The following is a 9,313-nucleotide window of genomic DNA, read 5'->3' as shown; positions in this document are numbered from 1 at the left end:
GTCGGGAAGCTTTGATAATACGAATGGTTAGTTCTGCTTTCTGAGTTGGCCTTTAACTGCTCGGCGGGGATTAGCGCGTGTCTGGATGGTTCAAAGTGGGCATTTCTAAGCGGCGGGGTCAGTTCCCTTGCGAACAAAAAGAAAAAAATAAAAAGTTGCCAAAGGGACATACCACAGCGTCGATTTCTGCACGCGCAGCGTATTTGTTCCCCGCGATTGAGAAGAAGATGGGCCCAGGAAGGTATGAGAACGCGAATCGCCTACCAACATACCTACCTAACTCCCAACCTACACACCGACAAAGCAGCATGCCCATGTACCTACCTACCTACAGACGTACAACCTACCTCCGTATCTTCATGCCAGCTTGCCTGCCTGACTTTGTAACTGCCTACCAACCCATCAACCCGCCTGCCTCCCTGCCTGCCTACCTGTATGCCTACATATGTACCCTGCTACCTACCTCCCTATCTGCATGCCTGCCTGCCTTACAGATCGCATACCTACCTACCTACCTTCCGACCTGACTCTGTGCACGCCTCCCTGCCTGCCTGCCTGCGACGTACCGGCCTGCCTTCATCTCTGCCGGGACGCCTGCGTGCCTGCCTGCCCTCCTACCTTCCTTCCTACCTACCTACCTACCTATCTACCTACCTACCTACCTACCAACCAAATACCTACCTACTTGGCTACCTACCTACCTCCCTCCCTAACTACCTACCTACCTACATACGGGGCTACCTGTCTGCCTGTCTGCCTACCAACCAACCAACCTACCTGCCTGCCTGCCTGCCTGTCTGCCTGCCTACCGACATACATACCTTCCTTCCTAATTCCCTGAGTGCCTCCCCACCTATGTACCTATGTACGAACCTACATACCTTCCTGCCTGCCTACCTACATACCTACCCAACTCCCTACCTACACACTGACACACCAGCATGCCCATCAGCCTACATACCTACATACCTACCAAACTACCTGCGTATCTTCATGCCAGCCTGCCTGCCTGCCGTCGTAACAGTCTACCAACCCGCCTGCCTTCGTACCTGCCTACCTGCTCTTCTGCCTGCCTGCGTGCCTGTCTGCCAACCTACCTACCTACCTGCCTACCTACTTATCTGCGTGCAACCTTAATGCGACCCTCCTGTCTGCCTACCTACCTACCAACCTATTTACTTGACTGCCCAAATGCATACCGTTTTGTCTACTACGTATGTGCTTGCTTGCATTACTGCCTGCCCAACTACTACCTACGTATCCACCTGCACGCCTGTGTGCCTGGCTGCCTGCCTGTGTGCCTACTTGCTGTCAACTGCCTACCTACATACCTACCTTACGGCGTGCGGGCCTCCCTGAAGAATTACCTACAAGCCTGTATTTTAGCCTGTCTGCCAGCCTGCCTGCCTCCCTGCTTACCTACCTACCTTCCAACCTACCTACCTACATAACTACATACCTACATACCTACCTACCTACCTCTCTACCTACCTACCTACCTACCAACCTATTTTCCTACCTACGTACCTACCCTCCAACGTACCTACCTTCCTAAATACGTTCCCACATACCTACCAACTGCGTACCGACCTACCTACCTATATACCTAAGTTCCAGCCTGCCAGCTAGCCCGCCCTCCTACATCCCGACCTACCTGCCTCCCTGCATGCCTTGCTTCCCTGCCTTCCTGAATACCTCCTATTACTTTACTACATACGTGTGTGCATTCCCACCTACATACCAACCTGAAATCATCTTGCTTCCTACCTCCCTACCTACCTTCCTGCCTGCCTGCCTTCCTACCTACCTACCTACTTACATTCCTACGTGCCTACGTACCTCCCTGTCTACCTACCTTGCTACATAGCCATGTACCTACCTACCTGTCGGCCTGCCTGCCTGCCTAACTACCTACATTCCTGCCTCCCTACCTGCCTACCTACCTACCTACCTACCAACATACCTACCCATCTGCATGTCTGCCTGCCTGCCTGCCGGCCTGCCTGCCTTCCTGCCTGCTGCCTGCCACCCTGCCGGCCAGAATACCTGCCTTCCTGCCTGTGTATTACCTACCTAAATTCCTGCCTTCCCACCTAACTACCCACCTTGCTACCTACCTACCCATCTGAAAAACTACCTACCTACCTTTCGACCTGCCTGCCTACCTGCCTGCCTACCAACCTATTTACTTGCCTACCCGACTGCATACCGGCCTGTCTACTACCTACGCGCTTGCCTGCATGTCTGCCTGCCCACCTACTACCTAGGTATCCACCTGCCTGCATGCGTGCCTACTTGCCTGTCAGCTGCCTATCTTGATGGCGAGCGGGCATCCCTGTCTGCATGCCTATCTACCTGCTTGCCTTTCAGCCTGTCTCCCAGCCTGCCTGCTTCCCTGCTCACCTACCTACCTACATACCTACCTACCTATTCAAATACCTGCCTCCTTATCTGCCTACGTACCTACCTTCCTACGCCCGTACCTTCCTACACGGCTTCCTACATACTTACCAACTTGCCTACCTATCTACCTACCTAACTACCTATATACCTACGTGCCAGCCTGCCAGCCAACCTGCCCTTCTACATTCCTACCTAGCTGCTTCCCTGCCTGCCTTGCCTCCCTTCCTGCCTGATTGCCTACCCATTACTTTACTACCTACCTGTGTGCTTTCCCGCCTACATACCGACCTGCCCACCTATGTACCCATCTTGCTACCTACCTACCTACCTACCTACCTGCCTGCGTGCCTACCTAATTATCTACTTACATGCCGGCCTTCCTGCCGCCCTGCACACAAGCCTGCCTGCCTTCGTGCCTGCCTTCCTCCATACCTACCTACCTGCCTACCTACCTACCTCCCATCTGCGTGTCTGCCTGACTCCCTGCCTGCCTTCCTTCCTGCCGGCCTACCGCCCTTCCTACCGGACATCCAGCCTGCCTGCCTGCCTAAATGCCTGCCTTACCTACCTAAACGCCTGCCTTCCTACCTACCTACCCACCATGCTACCTACCTACCTACTTACCTACGTACCTACTAACCCACCTACCTACCTAGCTGCCTTCCTGCATTGCTAATTGCCTACTAACCTGCATCCCTGTTTGCTTGCCACCCTGCAAGCAAGCCTGCCTCCCGTCCTGAATGGCTGCCTTCCTACCTACATACCTCCCTACCTACCTTCCTACATACCTTGCAACCTGCCTACTGACCTACCTACATATCTACCTGCCTACCTACCTACATACCTACCCATCTGCCTGTCTATCTGCCTGCCTACCTGCCTGCCTGCCTGCCTGCCGGCCTACATAAATGCCAGCCATCCCACCTACCTACCCACCTTGCTTCCAACCTACCTTCCTAACTACCTACCTACCTACCTACCTACCTGCCTTCCTGCATTTCTAATTCCCTACTTACTTGCCTTCCTGCCTGCTTGCCACCCTGCATGCAAGCCCGCCCGCCTGCCACCCTGCCTTCCTGCCTGCATTTGTGCCTGCATGCCTGCATGCCTGCTTTCCTTCCTACCTACCTACCCGAATACCTACCTAACTACATACCTGCCTGCCTGACTGCAGTTTTCCTGTCTGCCTGCCTACTAACCTAAACGTTACCTACTTACCTACCTAAATTCCTACCCATATTACTTACTACTTACCTACCTACCTACCTCTCCACCTGCCTGCCTTCCAGTGCCTGCCTGCCCGCCTACCTACCTGCCTGCTTGCCTCCCTGCCTGCCTACCAACCTACCTATCTAGTCGCCGCCTGCCTGCGCACCTAGATACCTACGTACCTATCCACCTACCTACGTACTAACCTACCTAGCTACCTGCCTGCTTTTCTGCCTGCCTGCCTGAATGCCTGCCTGCATCCTTACCTCCCTACCTACCTACCTACATACCTACCTTACTGAATGCTGTCCTCCCTGCCTACCTCCCTGCTGACCAGCACCCTGTCTGTCCGGTTACCTACCTACCTACCTAGCCACAGACCTAACAGCATGCCCACCCACCTACCTACCTATCTAACTACATACCTACCTGCCTACCTGCATGTCTGCCTGCCTGCCTGCCTACCAACCTGCCTACCTTCCTACCTGCCTACCTATCTACCCACCTACCTACACACCGACCCACATACCTACCTACCTACCTGCCGACCAACCTACCTGCTTGCCTGGCTACGTTCCAAATTATCTGCCTGCCTGCCTACCTACCTACCGACCTTCCTACCTACTTTCCTTCCTACCACCTACATGTCTACCTATCTACCTACGTACCTTCCTTCCTTCTTGCTGGCTTACCTACCTACCCACCTACCCTTCCTACCCACCCACTTGCCTTCCTGCCTTACTAACTACCTTGCTTCCTACTTACCTACCTAGCTACCTACCTACATATCTGCACAGCTGCCTACGTACCTACCTTTCGATCTACCTTCCTGACTGCCTTCCTATCTACCTACCTGCCGGCCGGTCTACCTACGTACCTACCTACCTATCTACCTATGTGGCTACATTCATACCTACCCGCCTACTTACCTACCTAACTTCCTACATTCCTTACTTCCCACTTACCTACCTACCTACCTGTCTACCTGCCTGCCTGCACCTACCTACCTGCTTGCCTCCCTGCCTGCCTACTAACATACAGACCTAGTTGACTAGCTGCCTGCCTGTCTGCCTGGCTGCCTACCAAATTACCCACTTACATACTGACCTACCAGCCTGCCCACCTACCTAGCTACAATAAAGTCCGCTTATATCGAGCAGCTCGACGGTTTTAAAATAGTTGGATATAGTAAAATTTTGGTATAGAAAGTGAAGCACAACAAACACACATGAGACTAATCCTGCCGATGGAGTCATGATATGATGCTGAGCTCTTAATACTCTTGAGTTCAATATACATATGACACTTTCTCGGAACGAAAACAATCATTGTTTGGGGCGGAAGATCTGCGTGAGTATAACCTGCTTCTTGGAGCGAAACGCGTTGCTGGTGACTGCTTGCACCACGGTATCTAAACAGTCGACACACACAAGACCGCTTCCCCTCAAGGGCACTGCATAATCGCCCTAGCCGGGCCACGGCAGCTACGGCTTTGCTCTTGGTAGAAAGCTCTACGGAGTCCTCCGCGCCTTCGACATAGCGGAGACAAGCATGGATGCAAGCAAATAACGGCAAACCCAGCGAGCCGAGCATGTGCGGGCAGCGAGCGGCGCAGTCTTGAAGATCGGTGACAAAGCAGCCCGCAGAGCACAATATGACGCTTTCAGCGCCAACGGCATGCATGCTTGGAGCTGGTCTACTCTGCCATGGCCGGTTTGGAAATCTGGAGCTCTCGCGGGAGTCCCAAGTGACACCCACGCCACCACGTTGCTATGTATTGCGGGAAAGACAGCCGCATGCCTAAGCAGAGGGAAAAATCCGGCACGGGAGAGTTCAATATATTCATCGTGAGCGAAATCGCGTTCGATATGAAAATTGAATCCATGTATTTTTATCAGAATTACACAAGGGTTCGAAATAGGCCATGATTCAATATATCCGTGTTCGAAATAGGGGGGCTTTACTGTATCTACCTACCTGCCTAGCTACCTGCCTGCCTGCCTACCTTCCTACGTAACTAACTACACACTCACCCACCCGCCTGCCTTCATACCTACCTACCTGCATCCCTGCCTGCCTGCCTACCTACCTACATATCTGCATACCTACCTACCTAGTTTCGAGCTGCTTGCCTGCCTGCTTCGCTGCCTGCCTACCAACCTATCTACATGCCTACCTGACTACCTACCAGCCCGTGTACTACCAACTTGCTCGCCTGCATGTCTGCCTGCTGACCTACTACCCACGCACCTATTTGCATGCCTGCTTGCCTGCCTGCATGCCTGCCTGCATGTCTACCTCCCTGCCTTCATGCGTGCCTGCTTGACTGTCTGCTGCCTGCTACCTACCTTCCTAACAGCGTGTTGGCCTCGCTTCCTGCCTTACTGCCTACCTGCTTACCTGCTAGCCTGCCACATTGCCTGTCTGCCAGCCTACCTGCCTGCCTGCTTACCTGCCTATCTACCTACCTACCTACCTACCTACCTACTTACCCACCTACCTACTTATTCTACGTGCATGCCACCATTCATGCCTTGCTACATACCTACCAACCTCTCTACCGACCTACCTACCTACCCACCTATATAACAACCTGCCCGTCTGCCAGCCAGCCTGCCCTCCTACATGCTAACTACCTGCGTGCCTGCCTGTCGGATCATCTACCCCTTACTTTACTACATACCTGCGGGCCTTCCCTCCTACATACCGACATGCCCACCTATATACCTATATGGCTACATAACTACCTACCTGCCTACCTGCCTGCCTGCCTACCTAATTACTACTTACCTGCATGCCTGCCTGCCACCCTATACACATGCCTGCCTGCCTGCCTTCCTTTTTGCCTACCAACCTACCTACATACCTACTTACCAACCTTCCTGCCTCCTTGCATGCCTTCCTACCAACCTACCTACTATCTACTTCCTACCTACCATCCTACCTACCTACCTGCCTGCCTACCTACCTACCTACCTACCAACCTACCTACCTACCTACATACCTACCTACCTGCCTGACTACTTGCCTGACTAATTTGCATGTCTGCCTGACTACCTACCAAAAACCTACCTACCTACTTAGCTACCTACCTTACTTCCTTCGAACCTTACTTCCTTCTTACCTACCTACCTACAAGCGTACCTGCCTGCCTACCTACCTACCTGCTTGCCCCCATGCCTGCCTACCAACCTACCTATGTAGTTGCCTGCCTTCCTGCCTGCCCACATCAATACATACATATATACATACCTATCTACTACCTACCTGCTTGCCTACCAACCTAAGTGCCTCCCTCCCTACTTACCTCCCTCACTGGCTGCCCGCCTACCTACCTGCCTACCTACCTAGCTACCTACCTACCTACAGGGAGGTAGGTAGGTAGGTACCCACTAGCCTGCCTACCTAGCTGCTTTCTTTGCTTCCTTGCTTCCTACGTACTTTGCTTACTAGTTAACTACCTACCTAACTACCTATCAGCAAATCTACCTACCTAACTGCCTACGTACCTACCTTTCGACAGGCCTGAGTGCCTACCTGCATCCCTTCCTGCCTCCCTGCCTCCCTGCCTTCCTACCAACCTCACTACATGCCTGTCTGAGTGCCTTCTGGCCAACTTCCCTGCCTCCCAACCTTTGTACCTACGTACCTACCTACCTACCTACCTTCCTGCCTGCCTGCTGGCATTCCTGCCAGTCTGCAGCCTGCCTTCCTTCCTATCTACCATCCTACCCACCTATGAGCCGGTGTACCTACCAAACTATCTACCTACCCACCTACCTCCTTACCTACCTATGTACATACACACCTACCTACCTACCTACCTACCTACGTACCTACTTACCTACTTACCTACCTACTTCCTACTACCTTCCTGCCTACCTGTTTGCCTTTGTTGCCTTCATGCTTACCTACCTACTCTACCTACTCTACCTACACACCTACTGACTGCCTGCCGCCATGCCTGCCGGCCTTCCTGCCAGCCTACCGGCCTTCCTATATACCTACCCACCTACCTGCCTAACTATCCTTTTCTTTCTTACCTACCTACCTACCTATCTGAATACCTACCTACCTACCTACCTTCCTAACTGCCTGCTTGCCTGCCTGCCTGCTTGTATTCCTGCCTGCCTGCCTCCCGGTCTGCCTGCCAGCCTATCGACTACCTCTCTGATTTCCCGCATGTCTGCCTGCCCACCTACATGCCTTCGTACCTACCTACCTGCCTGCATACTTTCCTGCCTGCCTGCGTGCCTCCCAGCATGCCTGCCAACCTGCCTCCCTACATACATACCTACTATTCTGCCCGTCTGACTGTCTGCCTGCCACCCTGCCTGTTTACCTGCCTACCTTACTTCCTAACTACCTACCTTGCCGCCTGCCTGCCTACCTACCTACCTTCCTACCTACCTACGTACATACCTACATACCTACATATTAACCTACTTACCTACCTATCTAGCTACCTACCTACCTACATATCTACCTACCTACCTAACTACCTATCTGCCTGCCTGCATCCCTACTTACCTACCTACCAACCTTCCTACCTATGTACCTACCTGCCTAGCTACCTGCCTGCCCTCTGCCTGCATGCCTACGTGCCTACTTCGGTCATATCTGTCTGCCAACCTGCCTGCAAGGCTGCCTGCCTACCTTTCGCCCTACCTGCCTACCTACCTACCTACCTACCTACCTACCTACCTACCTACCTACCTACCTACCTATCTACCTACCTACCTGCCTACCTTCCTACCTACCTAACTACCTACTTACCTACTTACCTATCTACCGGCCTGCCTGTCTACCTACCTGCCTACCTACCTACCAACCTACCCCACCTACCAACCTGCCCATCTACCATGCTACCTACGTACCTGCCTGCCTGCTTGACTTCCTACCGGCCGGCCTGCCTGCCTGCCTACCTTCCAACCTAAGTACCAACCTACCGCGCTAACTTGATTTCGTATGTGGACAATACACATCGTCATTCGGTAGTAACTACTAAACACAATAAAAGTAAATATGCAATAAAAATTAGCAGCGGCTCAGCTCGGCTATGCCAGGTAATGCGTACCGTGAGCTAAGGTTGAGCTGATTATTCTTTGTTTTCCTTCTGTCTAGGATTAGGTCGACTATCATGCTTACTGCTACTTTAATGACACACACCCGCTATACGCGTTATGTGACACATGTAGATTTGTCAAGCGGCTCCGGCGCCGCGTCACATCACCCCAGAGCTGAGCTGGTTCCATAGGGGCGCGCCGTTGTTGCTGCAACGCACCAGTCATCGGATCCACACCCGGCCAGCCCTCGCATGATCATCACGTAGACCGGGCCTCCACGTGCGAAAAGGAGGTCGGCGAAGACGCTGGGCTCGTGGGGTAGGTGAGAGACGCCGGTCAGAGAGCAACGTTCGTTGCGCCGTGGTATGTCACTGCTCCACAGGCAGTGCAGCTCGCATCTCCACGAGCCACGCGAAACTGCTCAACCTCAGTCAGTTTAGCTCATAGTACTTCAAAAATTAGCAAAAAAAACAAAAAAAAACCTTTGGTTTTACCATGTGTGTTCCTTTCTCTTTCACCCGGCTTGCATTTTCCCCATCAACACATCGGTTTACAGTGCAGACCGCCAGCTCATTGATTTTAGGTTAGCAGGTGTGCAATGAATTGCTATCCACCTTTTATTGGAGTTTTTTTAT

The sequence above is a fragment of the Haemaphysalis longicornis genome, unplaced genomic scaffold (genome assembly GCF_048455015.1).
Source record: "Haemaphysalis longicornis isolate Haplotype H1 unplaced genomic scaffold, Haemaphysalis longicornis Haplotype H1 scaffold_8, whole genome shotgun sequence".
NCBI classification, from domain to species: Eukaryota; Metazoa; Arthropoda; class Arachnida; order Ixodida; family Ixodidae; genus Haemaphysalis; species Haemaphysalis longicornis.
This window is presented reverse-complemented; position numbering follows the sequence as displayed.